The 15,560-nt window shown below is 41.5% G+C and overlaps 1 long non-coding RNA gene across 2 annotated transcripts in view; it reads right to left on the bottom strand.

Annotated features, from left to right (window-relative positions):
• Positions 1-6,355: 6,355 nt before the first annotated feature.
• The window catches only part of LOC141578003 (uncharacterized), a 46,812-nt gene continuing 37,607 nt past the window's right edge, over positions 6,356-15,560 (bottom strand). Inside the window, exons 5-7 of one of the 2 annotated variants that reach the window (XR_012507828.1) lie at positions 13,482-13,579; positions 9,507-9,750; positions 6,678-6,817 (exon numbers count right to left, since the gene is read on the bottom strand). This is a non-coding gene — a long non-coding RNA (uncharacterized LOC141578003). Of the gene's footprint in view, positions 6,818-9,506; positions 9,751-13,481; positions 13,580-15,560 lie in introns of both variants that reach the window. The other variant, XR_012507829.1, reaches the window with a different exon arrangement.

Consider the following 15,560-nt stretch of genomic DNA (forward strand, 5'->3'; position numbering starts at 1 on the left):
GTGAACCCAAACTGAATACCTGTTGAAGGAATGGACACAAAACATGGAGTGGTGGATGGATGGAAGGACAACATAAATTCTTTTACTCCTGTAAAGAGAGAGGGGAAAATGGTGAACTAAATCCCAAAGAGAAAAGAAGTTCATGGTAATAATAATGTTCAACAGTGAAAGAATCCAAACAAAAGGCAAATATAAAATCTCTGGGAAGAAGACTCATTACAACCTGTTTCTTTCACATATATACCCTTAGTAGGAATAACATACTTAAAAATCTTCAACCAACCATAATTATTTGCTCATAATAAACTTGGGAATCTTGAAGCATATTATTCACTCTCAGTGTTGAAATAATACAATCTTCGAAGATGATTTGTATTTGAGGATTAAAAAAAGAATATTGTGGATGTATCTAACAATTTAAATAGAAATAAGAAATGTACCTTTGGGAAAGCTATGCATAGAGAATGTTGGAGGAAATACACTGAATATAGGCAAGTGAGCAAGCTCCCTTGAGTCTGGGAAAGTGAGTGCAGCACATTCAGAGGGTCTATGAAGTTATTACAAGTCACAGAAAGGTATGCAATTAAAGTGTCTTCCTAAGCAAAATATTCTTCTTCAGGAATTTTTATCTTGATATTTCTATGGTCTGTGTGGTCACAGGAAGTCAAAGTTATGGTGGTGGCTTAGAAGTTCTTTTCTCTCTGTGTGTAATTTACAGGGCAATGCTACAGATGGGGCAGCAGAGATCTGTGGTAAGCTGTTCCATAGGGTGGGGGAGTGGTTAGAAATGATAAAGTCAGAGATCTAAAAGACTTTTAGACCCTCCCCTCCTAACTGGCAGACCTTTAAAGTAAACTAGCACAGGTATGTAACTAAGACAGTGGATGAGAGGCAAATTTATAGTCCCTTTAGTGTTACTGCTCAGTCAAGGGGTAGGGACCACTCTGGCCAGGAACGGCAAGACCGTGAATGGGGTGGATGGGTAGGAGGAGCTGACATTTGCTTCTGACCTGAGAGGCAGGCGTGTGTTGCAGAAAAGGCGACAGTGCTGGAAAGATGCAGTAGGTCCACAGCCCAAAAGGAGCTGTCATATTCAGGGAGGTCAGAGAGCAAGAACCAGAGTTAGTGACGCCACAGGGTCAGCAGCGTGGCAGCATTGATGTCAGTATCTGTGTCCATAACCCACCTAACCCTACATGAGCTCATCTGCCTACGGGGGCAGGTAAGTAGCAGAAATGCTTGGAGTGGGTGCAGCCACTGGCAAATTGGCAAGTGGACATCCTAAGGAAACGCAATGCTCACCATCACCATATTGGAAATAGGGCCTCACAGTGTCAGATCTCCTTCTTATTCAAGAGAAGCCAGAAATTACGAGTTTATTAGCAATCAACCCAGATCAAAACCCAGAAAAGATATCATTTTATAATGACAAAGCAGGCACAGACTATTCAGAAATAAATTAATGAAAAATATTAAGAAGATTCTGATAAATGTTTTAAAAAAAGAAAAAAAAAGATGATTGAATGAACAGTAGAATGCACCACCCTCTTCAGTGGGCAGACTCAAATTTGGGGGAAATAGAACATTTTTTCTCCAAAATAAATTTAGTATCTAAATGCAAATTTAGTTAATATTCCCAAATGGATTTAAGAAAAAAATCTGAAAGGTGATCCTAAATGTATTCCAGAAATATACCTATATATACAAATAAAGTAATGAGGAGGGATGTTTGAATTTGTAGTATTAGGGATTTTCTGGAAAAGGATAAAACAGGACCAACTCTAGGAGGTATTAATCTATGTTCATGGAAACAGTATAGAAATAGTGCACTGAGAGTATTAATGAAATACATTACATTTCAAGAATAGATGTGGATATTTATGAGATTTTAGTAATATTATAAAACTGACACTTCAAATCAGTGGATTAAAGTTCTGCAGTAATTAGCTAAATCATTGGAAGGCCTGGTAGACTGTCCTCATTTATGACATTAAAATAAATTCCAGAAAATTTTTTAATTAAAAATGAAACACCAGAAATAACCCAACATGATTAAATCTGTTCAGAGTTTCAAGCGAGAAGAACTTTCTAAAAAGCTTTTGGAACAAAGACCAAAAAGAGCAAAGGCCTAGCAACTCAGCAAGGCCAGAAACGCCCACTGTAAAACAAAACGAACCCTCGCCCAACCCTCTCTCATGGCCCTGTATTGCTCTCTGATATGTTCTACACTTTCTTCTTCCCTTTAAAGTCCAGTTTCTTGGAGAAGTACCTGCGCTGAATACTCCTCAGGGCTCAGAGACCTGCATCCCCCACGGCCCTCATCGCAGCACTGAGACAGGAGTTGTACTGCAGGTGGCTGCGTGTTTCAAACTAGTCAGCATTTTCAGCTCGTGTTTATTTGATTACCAGTTAGCTTTTGCCGTGGACAAATATTTTCCTCTCAGGGGGATATTTTCCCCCCTTAATTTTTGTTTTATTAAATAAACTTAAAAAGCCCAGACAGAAAAGTTTGTGTGCACATATGCACACACACAGATACACACAGATCTGTTTTTTAAAGTCTACCTAAGTATAGTCCTCCTCCTCCTTTTCCCCAGGCTTGGCAATTAAAGGTGGGCTTTAGCTCTTGCTTTATTGCCCCACACACCCCCCCCTTTCTCACTATGCTCCATTTAGTAAGTGTTCAAATCCCTCTTAAGCCAGGTTACAGCCTTCTCTGTGTTGCCTCAACTAGTTTCTCCCAACAGCTCTGCTATTCTTCTTTCTCTTGGTGGATTTCTCTTCTCCAATGTGCCATGTACATGGCCATTTTCCCCAGGGCCTCGTCCTCAATCCTCCACTTGGCAGGAATGAATCGCCCCCACGGCCTCACCCGCAGCTCCTCTGAGCTCCTGACTGTTGAATCCAGCTTAACAACGGGCATCACTCCTCAGATGTCCCATAGACACTTTGCAATCAAAATGCCACACACAGAACCATCTCCTCGAAAGCATCTCCTCCCCTTACACTCCCACTGCAGATCCACTCTCCAGATGGGTCACTGGAAAGTCACCTCAGCAGCTCTGCAGCCCGCCGCCCCGGCCCTGTAGTCCCCTCTGCAGCAGTCACCACTTCTGCCACCCACGACTCTCTCCCTCTGCCCAGGGCCTCTCTGCAGGCGTGTGCCACTTGTCTGGATTACCTGGGGTGGCCCCCGAAATATCCTTTCCCCCCAAAATATGGGCCTCCCCCCAAAAATGTTATTATCCATTCTGCTGCCAGTATAACCAGATCTACTTTAACATAATCATTATGTAATTCTCTTGCTTACATATATTCCAATATAGCCCTGTTTCTTTAAGGATACATTCAAGTCTAATCACACAAGACCCATCGTGACAGTGGCCTTGTGCACCTGATATTCCCACCTGTGGATACTTTGTTCTAACCCTACTTGTTGTTCTTCAGTCTGGCCAAGCCGCTTCATGCCGTGTACTCTTATATGTCTCTACCTCTCTGCATGAAGTGTCCACTCCCTCTACCACACATTAGAGAGCTAACTTCCTTTCACCTTTCAAAATTCAGTTCAAATATTCCCAGCTCTATGAAGTCCAATGTGTGTTCACCTGCTTAGCAATCCATCAACTACTCGCCAAGTCTCGCCTGCCCTGCGGAGTGCAGACACCAAGTCTTACCTGTCTTGGTCTCCCCAGCAGTTGATACAGTGTTTGGCATAGCAGGTGCTCAGTGATTGTTGGATAGATAAATGAATGAATCAGTAAAGAGATGAGAGGTCTACAATCCCCCCCAGTTACTCAGCTGCCATTTTGGAAAGTTCATTCTCTGGAGTTAAGGAAATGTCAGTGCAGGTGGTGGGCAGACAGAACAGAGGTGAGGGCGTGGGGGAGAAAGGCCTGGTCCTGGAGAGCGCAGGAGAGGCGTGGGTGGGATAACAATGGAGAGAGAGGGAATGGAGTGGGCGCGTGCAAGGAGATGTTGAAGAACAACTGATATTAACTGCAGTAAATTAAATGGAGAACATAATATATGAAGGGAAGATCAAGTTAACACAGCAAGGGTGGAAAAGGCAGTACCAGAGACGAAGAGCTCTCACTTCATCACTCACTGCATTTCACTTACGGCACCCGCCCTCTGGGAAGGCAGCGCCAAGTTCTTGAGAGACTGGTGTTTGTGCTGTGGGTGCTCTAAGTACAAAACGGTATCTTATGGCTTCCAGATTTTAAGACTGATAGATTATTTCTCTTATGTCCCGTGTCTGAGTTCTCAAACAGCAGGATCTTTTGCTTCTGGGGGTGAGCTATTGTGGTTAATAACTCAGGGTTACTCCAATAATCTCAAAGGAGAGTGGGGAAATCACTAGAACAAATAAAAGAGAAATTTCACTCAGAAAAAAACATATGCCCTATAGAACCTTGTGGGGGCCTTGGGGGCAATGTTACCGCCAACTCATCTAACAGTTGTATGTGAGTGCATTGAAACTCCAAGCTCAAGTCACTTAAACACGTATGAGAACCAGGGTCCAGGCTGTGGTGCTTCAGACATGCACGGGAAGATGAAAAGCCTGACTATTGCCTCCGACAGGATCAGTCCAGCCGGGGAGCGCAATGGACACAGACATGATCACGCACCATCAAGACAAGAATCAACTGCAATTCATGCTTAGAAAGGAGAGCAGAAAATCTCTAAAAAGTTGAGGGTTTGCTGCCAAGGCTTGGCAAGAGCCCTTCCAGGCAGAAAAGCAGAGAAAGATACTTCTGGCGAAGGAGACTAGGGATGGTGGCAGGGTGCGAGGCCTAAAGAAGCAAGGGTGGAGGGCTCCAGGGTCATCTGTCAGAAGCTGTTCCCCTTCAGCAGCTAAGAGGCCTAACTAAAAAGGCAGGTGTGGTGTCATTAATGATCATGGGGAAAACTGGGAGGAGGAAACTGAGGTCAGGAGATCACCACCAAAGGCACTTTATTTGAGAGGAACAAAAATAATTCAAAAAGCACTTGGAAATCCTATCTCCCATGAACGAAAAGAACACAAAATAAGTTTCACTCCAGCGTTGAATACAGAATAACAGACTGCCTACTCTCAAAAATGGATTGAAATTTCTAATTCGTTAGGGATTATTTAGAGAATAGGAAAATGAATAAATCTGAACAATCTCTCTAGAATAGCTGTTACTCCATCCTGTTATGTAGGGTAGAGTTAGGCTGAATTATTTAATTAGTATTTTAATGAGACTATAAAGTTCTAAAAGTCCTATCCATTTCTCCCAAAAGCGTGCAACTTTTCCTTTCAATGACCTTTATTTGACTTAACTAGAACAATAACTATTTTCCAAGGCTTTTTTCGTGTGTGTTAAAATACCAAATGATATGCTGCCCTCAGAATGTTGTTGTTATTATTAATGCTGATAATAGCCCCAATAAGAAATATTTACAATTATGACTCATTTTGGAATTACAGGTCATTGGATTAAAGTCCTTTTGAAAATAAGCAGAAAAAACGAACATAATTTCTACACCAGGGACAGGAGCTGCACCCTTAATCGAACCTGGTCACTAAGCACAACAAAAGCAAAGATGAAACTCAAATCAGACACCAGGCCACAAAGCATAGCTGACTGAAGATGACACAAAATGACCTTTCATTCACCGAGGGAATCAGATGCGTTTCTATGTATATTATATATTTTAAAAGCAATTATTATATATATAGCATGTAATTTAGGAAAAAGAAAACTCCCTCTTTCTGTAGACTTATAAACAGGAAGCCCAATGGGGTGTCTTGCAGACATGAACCGGCATGCATAAATGCAAAGCCTATTGACAAAAATACTTTCCTGTCTCCTAAGCTTAAAAAAAAAAAAGTAATTCAAGGCAGTGGTGAGCTCAAAGGTCTCAGATACAAAACGTGCACATCATCAGCCTTCTAGTAGATAAAAGTGCGCCATGCATAATAGAAAAGATGAAGTTTCCTATGGAAATCTATTTTGAGATGCAACAATTTAAAGGCAACCGAGAGCTCAAAACCAAGTTCAAACAAAGAGAAACAAAGGCCAAGCAAATTTACAGAAATGGACAAAGACATTGGAGAAGGAGGGGATCTGTGTTCTACCAATACTCCAGATCAGCAAATTCATCCTGAATTCAAGCCAGTGATGTGCCATGAGGTGCCTCAAGGAACCAGGCTGAAACCATCGGCCAGAAGAAATAGGAAAAATGTCAAAGGCAGGTGTGAGGTGTGGAAGGGGTGACCCTGTGACCCTTGCTGCCATGAGGCAGGATGCTCTTGCGGGCTTTCTGCACAAGCTGGCTGGCTCACATGACTCTGTTTAGAAGGATATCAGCCAACAGCTGTGCCACACGGGCTGCAGCCCGTGCTGAGTCATATCTAGTAAAGGTTCTGAGTTCATCCTTAGACGACATGACCAGAAGGATCTGAGAATCAATGATGGAGAATTACCTGAATGAGTATTCCATTTCATTCCTTGGCAGTAAACCTTCAGCTTTGTACAACATAAATATTGACAAAGATATACACAGGCAACCTATTTGAAAGCCTGACTGCATAATTGCATCTAATTGAGAAAAGCGGGATCCGTTTCGGTATGCTAGGTCTTTGTTTGGCTCGGTAACCGATGCTTCTGAGACTCAAAGCATATTCTAGTATAACCGACAGCACAGAAATCCCCACTGATGACTTACTCTTTTCAGGGTATTCATAAAATAACCCCAGTTTGCCCGTTGGATACAGATGGTTGTCCCATTCCCATCGTGGGGTGGTCTGTTCTGCTCCCGAAACTGTGGCATCATTAGATTCATGACCCATCTGTCAAACAGATCAAATTATAAAGCAAGATATTATCAGACCAAGGTCATAAAAGTATTACTGACATTTCAAGCTGAACACATCATCTTCCCAAGAATTTAATTTCTTGTTTTCAGGATAAATTTCTTTTTATTGCTGCCTACCTACACTCAAGTATTGTGAAAACTAGTCCTGACTACGTACCTTGTGTTTACCAAAATTGTAACGACTACTACTACTTTATCTCCTACCTCCTTTTCAGGTGGGCACTTTAGCTTTTAGAAGATACCTACCCTCATTTGTTTTTTCCCCCATTTCTCTGCTATTATCCACCATGGCATTTCCAGTTTGTAAATTGTCAGAGAAAATAAGTAAAAGAAAGAAATACAGGGTCGGTGAGCTGGTGATAAGTGCTGCAGAGGAAAATAAAGGAGGGCGAGGAATGTGTGGTAGGGAGGAGTGTGGATGGGGCAAGTGACCTTTGAATAAGGCAAAGACGGAGGCAAAGGGGTGGGCAGAGGGAACAGTGATCACAGGCCTTGAGGTCCCTCACGCTGGACAGACAGCATGGAGGCTGGTGTGGGCCAGAGTGAATAGGAAATAAGTGGTGGTTTTGGGGGGTTGAGCCTTAGAGGCTGCCTTGAGGATGTGGGCATTTTTCCCTCTGAAGGAATTGTGGAACCATGGAGGATCACTGATCAGAAAAGTGATACTCTAACGTTGGATCGAACAGGTCTAAGACCCTAATTTAAGCTGAACAAATCAAGGGCCAAAGAAGTGACATGCCACCTCAAATTCAGTGCAGAGCTTGAAAGAAACAGCCTCGACTCGCAGCCCAGAGCTCTGCACCCTTCTGGATGTTGTCCCACAGAGCTGTCTCTAAGGTTAAATTTTTTCCTCACTCAGAGGCTTGTGGAACAACTGAATGCTTCCCCCTTTTTCAAATGGCAATTTGTCCTGAAAGGAATTCGGAGTTGGCAGTGAAACAAGGCATGGACCTGTAGACTACAGAGCTGTTGTTCCTGAAAGCAACAGCTGGCGCGTGGTTTACTCGTGGAGTTCAGCAGAAGAGACAGAGCAACAACAGACAACTTAGCATCTGGCGGAGCTTCGGCTGACTGCACTGCACGTTTGGATGGATTTCAAATTTGGACAGTGAGGCGTCTTCACACGAAAGGCAGGTGTATACATCATACATGCCCACACGTCTGTATGCACACACACGTGGACACACACAGAGTATATGATGTGACTTGTAAAGAGCTTCCCCTGCTAGGTTTCCCACTGCCTCTGATCTCAGCGTTAACCTTTCCCTGGCCACGCTCCCAGGGTTGCTACGAGATTTCTTTGCAATGGAACATGCCCTTCCCTTCAAAAACTTTCCCCAATTCTTTCAATGACATTAGGGGAAGAGCAGGGAGCTCTGTGAGTGGGTGGGGATATGGACTCGAGATACCCCTGAATCTGAATCCACACTTCATGGCTTATTTGTTATGTAACTTTATTTACATTCAAAATGCAATTGTTGCAGGTCTCAGAAGTTGATTTACACTCACTGCTGTGGCAGAATGTTGCGGTCAGTAGACCCACCACTGGATCCGCTTATTCAACACGTCCTTCCAATAATTCAGATATTGCTGTATCACAAATGCCAATTTCTATATTTTGATACCTGCTTTTCAGTATAATTATCTTCCTTCTTTATTCTCTAAATCTTATGATTTTTAAACATTTTTCTGAGAAGTGTTCCACAGGCACTTTACATATGATAAGTTAATAAAGAGATCCTGGAGTTCAAAACCACATTTAAATCCTGAGATAAACTCAACTGTGCCGTATACATGGCTAGGTTTAGTCTGCTTCCTTTGTTACTTTGTTTAGTAATTTTTGTTTCAAACAAGATCCTACTGTATAGCACAGGGAACAACATTCAATAACTTTTAATAGCCTATAGTGGAAAAGTATATGACAAGGAATATTATATATATATATATATATATATATATATATATATATATATATATATATATATATATATATATATATATATATATATATATATATATGTATGTATATGTGAATCACTATGCTGTATACCAAGAATTAACACAATATTGTACACCAACTATACTTTCAACAAAAAATGTTGAAATAAAATTGGGAGGTGAAACTTCGACTGCCCAGGCTGCTGTCAAGATGAAACGATTCAAAGCAGGCCAGGTATTAGCAAACCCCCTAACACATCAAAACCCCATATGGGATCTTCTTTTTGAGCAGCACAGGCTAACCAGCTGTGGTCACCTGTAAATAAGGTTGAAGTCACTTAGACCCTTGGCTTGGGAACGCCGTGGCCACCGGGGTGGGGGTCACTGCAGCACCTACGAGAATGACGGGGACAGCCTGCTCCTGACGCCGCTCCCCAGGCCGCATCCCGGAGCACTGCAGTCAGGTCTGAGGTCCGGCCGGGAGCGCACAGCTCCACAGCCACTCGGAGCCCTGCGGTGCGGGTGGAGCTGGGACCGCGCTCGTCCATCACCCTTCCAGGCACCCAGACTCGGGAGTCCCCTGGGGGAATTTTTCTCTGCCTCATAATTCCTGTCTCAGCCTCTTGTGGAATGCGGTCCATGCCCAAAGGAAGCAGGGCTTTAACCCTCCGGGACCCAAATCCATCACGGCTTGGATCCAGGCTGTAACTTCCATGTTAACTCACCTGGTGCTCCCTTCTTGTGCTGAACTGCCCTCCCCCGTCGATGACATTAGGTCGTATTAGAAGTCCCGACTTGCTTGTCCTTAGCTAAGACTCTGAGCCTCTTGCTCAGTCTTCCTGACTGGAACCACTCTTCTGTGGCAGAAAAGCTTGGGCTGTCGGCAACCCATCATTGTCCTCGGTCTTTTGGGTTTTCTGTTGGTTTATGGTTCTCATGCAGGGATACCAATTTGCACATGAGAAACACCTGTAGACATTTTAAAAAATACAGACACTGGATCCTCCCCACTCTCCAGCCAAGGCTGGAAGCTTTCTCCCTCTAGCAGGGGTTACACAATAATTTGCTTGGGAATTGACCACACATATTGGCATAATCATGGTAAATTGCCCTTTACTCAGTGCTTCCCACGTGGCATTTTCTACTTCATGTTGTCTTTGTACGTTCATTTTCACATTTAATCCCTGAATTATAGATAATCACCATTTCTTTTGAGGACACTCCTACTTGCTAATCTTGAATACAAGTATCTTTGATTCTCTTAATCTATTTCATTCCTGAGTTTCCTGTTCCTGGATTTAAAGAGTGAATTATGGACACATGTATTTAAGATTCTCTTAATATATCTATCTGACTCATCCTCTAACCAAATCATATCTGGAGAAGAGAGATTTTCTCTTTTAAATATTTGCATTTTCTTACTATATAGTAGTGAGTACACACGGTGAAAAATGTAGAAAGCATATAAAGCAAGAAAATTACAGCCATACATTATCTAAACACCAAAGGACAGTGCTATGTCATGTTGGGCATTTAACCATTTTTCTTAATATTTTATCATAAAATTTCCCTAGGGCAAGTTACTTAACCCTGGAATTGTACTAGACTTTTGTCAAGTACAGAATAACATTCCCAGAAATGACCCCAACATCAAAATAGTACGTGAGGCTGGGAAGGCCATAAGGCACTCAGCTTATTCTCTGAGTCCTACAAAGAATGCTGTTAATTCACTGATGTTACTCATTCGATGCCTGTGAGTCACTCACTCACTCAGCTGGCTCGGACTGAGACCTAATTTATACCAAGTGCCGATCCAAGTGCTGGGGAGACCCCAGAGAGATCCTGGATCACGGCATCACTGTCCTTCTTCATTTGCTCCCAGAATCCTACTCAACATACCCACATGGGATTGGGGGGTGGAGGCAGGTGAGATATGGTAAAATTCATTTCATTATGTTCCTTTAGACATATTTAAATAGCATGAAAATAGTCACTAACTTTGATAAGTTTTCTTTTCCCTTCCTATGTATTTTTGAGGATGGGTATAGTTTTGGGGCAGCAAGAGTAATTGATAGATCTTTAGTATGTTAGGATTTTATATGAAAAATTAAGAAGGAAACTGACACCTTATACAAAGAGAAGAGGCAGTGAGGAAAACACAAGCCACCCTCGAACTTGGCTACCATTCAGAATTCTGGTATTCAAAAAAGGGAAACATAATTCAAAATATTTTCCCTAAATATTTTAGCCCAGAGTAGAAATACATGTAGGCAAAGTTCAGCTCACTGGAACCTACAACAATGTGCTTACTTAAGCGAAGGTATAAACAGACCACAGATACTATAATGCATCCTTTACTTTAAACTAGTTAATGTGAGCAAGTTTCATTTCACATGAATTGCTCAGTACCAATTTAGGAAATATATCCTTCTTGATTGGTAAAAATAGCTCACTGATAGCCAGATTCAACAAAATTTAGTGTTAAATAATTAACCTATTTCCTTCAGGAAATGCTTTTGAGTAATCTGAGTTAAGTATTTCCTCTATCTGATCTATTTCTTTTCACAGAGAAAAGTAGTATTATTTGCACATGAGCTACTTTTACTCCTCTGGAGAAATCTGACTGTGAGCTCAGGGTAAGAGTTGTCTACTGCACAGTAGGGAAAAAAAAGATTCATTTCACAGCAAGATCAGAATCTTTTTTTTGAGGGGCTTGGTGAGCTGGGGGACAAGGGAAATAACTTTGTTTAGAGACAGACCACAGTAATCCATCCTGTAGCTGAAAGATGAAGAACTTGTGAAGAAATGTGGAAGGACACACTGACACAAAAATGTGTTCACTCTGCAAAAACAGAAAGAAGGAAAGAAAAAATAATTTAACTGCCCTATAAAGAGAATGGACAGAAAATTGGTAATAAGGGAGAGTGAAGGAAAGTTAGGGAAGGGAGGAGAAACAGTGAAAGGGAACTTGGATGCGGTGGGCAGAATAGCAGGTTTCTGGAGCTTACAATGAAGGATGATAAGAAAAAAGTAAAGTTTAAAAAAAGTTACAAAGTTTAAAATAGTTTAAAAATTAAAAAATGAAGTTAAAAAAATAATATTTTTATAGTGGCATGGAAGATTTTAAAATGATGGAGGTTTTTAATTTCAAAATTCAAGTTGTTTGAGTTTCTCCTCCATGCTCCAAACAACAGTAAGAATTGCTTGTGTAATTGGTTTTGGGGGACACCACAGAGAGTGGTGAGCAATGCAGTTAGGTTGGCCAGGAGCAGAATGCTTTTGTGGAAGGCAAGACAGAAGAGAGATCAACAGTTTCATGAGGACAGAAACTCAAAGCCAGAAATTATCTTAAAAAGCTTAGTGTGGTGGGCAGAAAAATGTTCCCCCCCAATATGTCTATGTCCTTATCACCAGAAAATAGGAAGAGGTCAGTTTCCCTTGCAAGGGGGGTCTATGTTTTCAGATGGGGTTAACGTTGCTAACCAGCCTTCTCTAAGAGAGACGAGCTGGATTATAGAGGTGAGCCCATTGTAATCACCAGGGTCATTAAAGTAGGAAGAGGGAGACAGGAGAGGGGAGAGAGGAGAGGAGATTTGACCACAGGATCAGAGTCAGAGGCACACAACCTTGCTGACCTTGAGAGAAGGAAAAGAGGTCACAGGCCAAGAGACGTAGGTGGCCTCTGGAAGCCAGAAAAGTCAAAGATACAGTTTCCCCTGAGGCCTTCAGAAACAGCCGTGCCAATATTTTGACTTCAGCAGGCTCCTGCGTTCAAGAACCCTACAATGTTAAATTTGTGTTGTTTAGTGGAGACTATTTCTTTTTTCTTCCTACTACCATGTCATTTGGGGATACTTGTTACAACAGAAAGTGAATACACTAAGCTCCTTGAAATGTTCAGAAATTGCAGATAACACTGGACTGTCCACTTTGATATGGGATAGGGCTTATGTGAAAATCCAAAGGACAGTGTGACCTTTGCTAACCTCTGCTTTTCTCATTTTTAGGAAGAGAACAGTAAGTCAAAACCTCTGTAGTTATTATTTTAGACAAGTGTCTCTTAAAACATTATGTAGCCCTGTGCCTTAGGACACCAAGAGAGTCTCTGTTCTTAGAAGAACATGAATTCCATGAGATAGGGTCTTACATCTGAGTCCCACAGTGGTCTCTTATTGGCAATGAGAAATTGGGCAAATCATTTACCCTCTTTAAACCACAGGATCTTCATTTGAAAAGGAAGATAAGAATAAGGATTGTTTGGGTGATTAAATTGTACACACACACACACATATATGTACAACATTTAATACAGTGACTAACACATACTAGGCACTCAACAAATTCCTGTTATGGATTTTTAAATGCATGTAAAAAATGAGGAGATAGTTGCGGGAAGTTGTGGGAAAACTTAGTTCATGGCCCCAAAAAGGGCCATCTCTCAGCGGGCTCTGATCAGTCAGTCCCCAGTGATGGGCTATTAGCAGAAACTATAGCACTTGAGGATTTAATTTAAACATAAAAAGGAAGGAATTTAAACATAATTATTAAACAGGAGGTATGTTTACACTGTTGGCTGGATCATCTTATCTGGAGAGCTTTAATAAGCAGAGAGTCTCCCCTGTTTTAGAGATGGGCATGCAGGAAAATTCCTTGGATGGGTGGGCCGTTCTCACCCCAAGATCACATGACTTAGTACTCACGGAAGTAACACCTCTTGTATGTTATTCCAGATGGACTGTCCTCCCATGATTATTGTCAGCTGCATCATCAGTTCAAGGAGACAGCCACCTGGGTCACACTGGAATATTAGAAAGAAAATCTCATTTAAATTTTAGATAGCTCTAACATGAAATAAAGTCATTATTTTATGCCTAAAAAAATCTAAGGAACAGAGAGTAAAGACACTCTTCTTTGGGCAACTAAGAGAAAACATGAAACAGGTTAGACTGTCCGAACACAAAGCTGTATTCACACGTCTTCATTTCTGTATTTTCACAGCCAATACACCAGATCTCCAGGATAAGTCACAAATCTGCCATTAAAGAATGTGATGTAGAAACACGAGGAGTAGTATTTGACAAACTGGAAGAAGAACACCTTCATGGCTAGGTTGTTCCCACAGTCAGTCTGGTCCTTGGGATCTCTGCAGCTAGAATAAAGAAAAGTTAAGTCTGTAAAACTGTGAACAGCTTTGAGACCATAATCAAAGCCACGGACACATGAGTTAACAAGCTAAATATGTATATATATATATATACACAATTCACACTTTTTTCATATAAGCTGTTTTGAATTCCTTAAAATAGCTACTATGTTAATTCCAACTGTACACACTGTTGTAAGAGTTTCTCCCACTATGAATGCAATATCACACAAGGCAAAAAAAAAACAAAGTCACCGTTCCTTAAAATTTATAAGCACAACAGTATCCAATGGGCAAGAACTGTCCTCTGTCAGGTGTAAGTTGAAAGAAAGCTACTTCTAAACATCCTGCTAAGTGAAATTCTCTTGTCTCCCTGAACGGCAGGAAGGTAGGACTATTGAAGAAAACAAACAAAACACGGGGCAACTTGCTAGAAGCATTTGGGGAACATAAAACATCCTCCTAGTTCAAAATTTGAATTGGTCTTAGTGTTTTCAGAAGATGACCACTGAGCAGAAAACTGGGAGAACGACCCAGCCACATGCAGTATGTGGGAAGCAGTTAACTAGGGCCGCTAAGCCGCTGGCTGGGATACAAGCCAGAGAGAAGAAACATTTGTTATAGAAGCCACAGCTGATGAGAATGGAGCTACACTAACAGGAACAGCATGGGGGGAGGACACATAACAGTGTGATTACTTGTCCTCTCCGTAACGCACAAGCAAATCTGCCACTGGAACCACGACCCTCTTCCACTTATTTGCAATAGAGAGACTATTTACTTTCAACAATAGGGTACATGATCTAATGTAATTGAAATTATTATTAAGCACTGACATATTTACACAGAGCTTGGACATTCTAAAGCTTTCTTTGTCCCTTTTACTAATGCATAGCTGCAGCTAATTCACTTCTCATATAGGCTAGAGAAAATACGTTTACACTTGAAGTTTTCTAAAGACTGTAATGTACTGGAATTGAAGTGCCTAAAAGATAAAGTCTCTGTTTTGACCTGGTTCTAAAACTGGTGTAGAAATGACCTCAGCTGCAGAAGGAGCTTAACAGACTCAGTCATCTTGATTGCCACTTTCTCATATATGGCGTTCAGGGTCACGGTGATGTTAAAACTGATGAGGGAAGCAGTGATGGGCGTGGCCCACCGGCACAGTCAGGTACTTCTGGATTGGGTGCTTCCATTCAGGTTCTTGGGAAGTTCTGCTGAAAATACAATGAACACTGAAAGTCCGTAGACAATGATCCCAATAACTGAAGCAATGGTCAACAGGACCTGACAACCCGAAAGCCCAGCAGCATAAGGCTCACTAATGATCGTATTTTTACACAGAAAACTTGCCCCAATCTACGCTTAAACAGACAACATGCACGTGCTGTAAACCTCACATAAACATGAGAAGTGATGTAAATCGCATGTAAATGCCACAAGAGACGTGAATATCAGGCATGTTAAATTTTAGGGGAGGAGGAATGAAGGATGTCAAAAAGAATGAGTGCATCCACTAATGTAACATGCTGACAGCAGGAGCAGCTGTGTGCAGGGCATAAGGAATATATGGGAACTCCACTTTCTGTGAATTTTTCTGTAAACCTAAAACTGCACTAAAGAAGGAAGCCTGTTA

The sequence above is a fragment of the Camelus bactrianus genome, chromosome 6 (assembly GCF_048773025.1).
Source record: "Camelus bactrianus isolate YW-2024 breed Bactrian camel chromosome 6, ASM4877302v1, whole genome shotgun sequence".
Lineage (NCBI taxonomy): Eukaryota > Metazoa > Chordata > Mammalia > Artiodactyla > Camelidae > Camelus > Camelus bactrianus.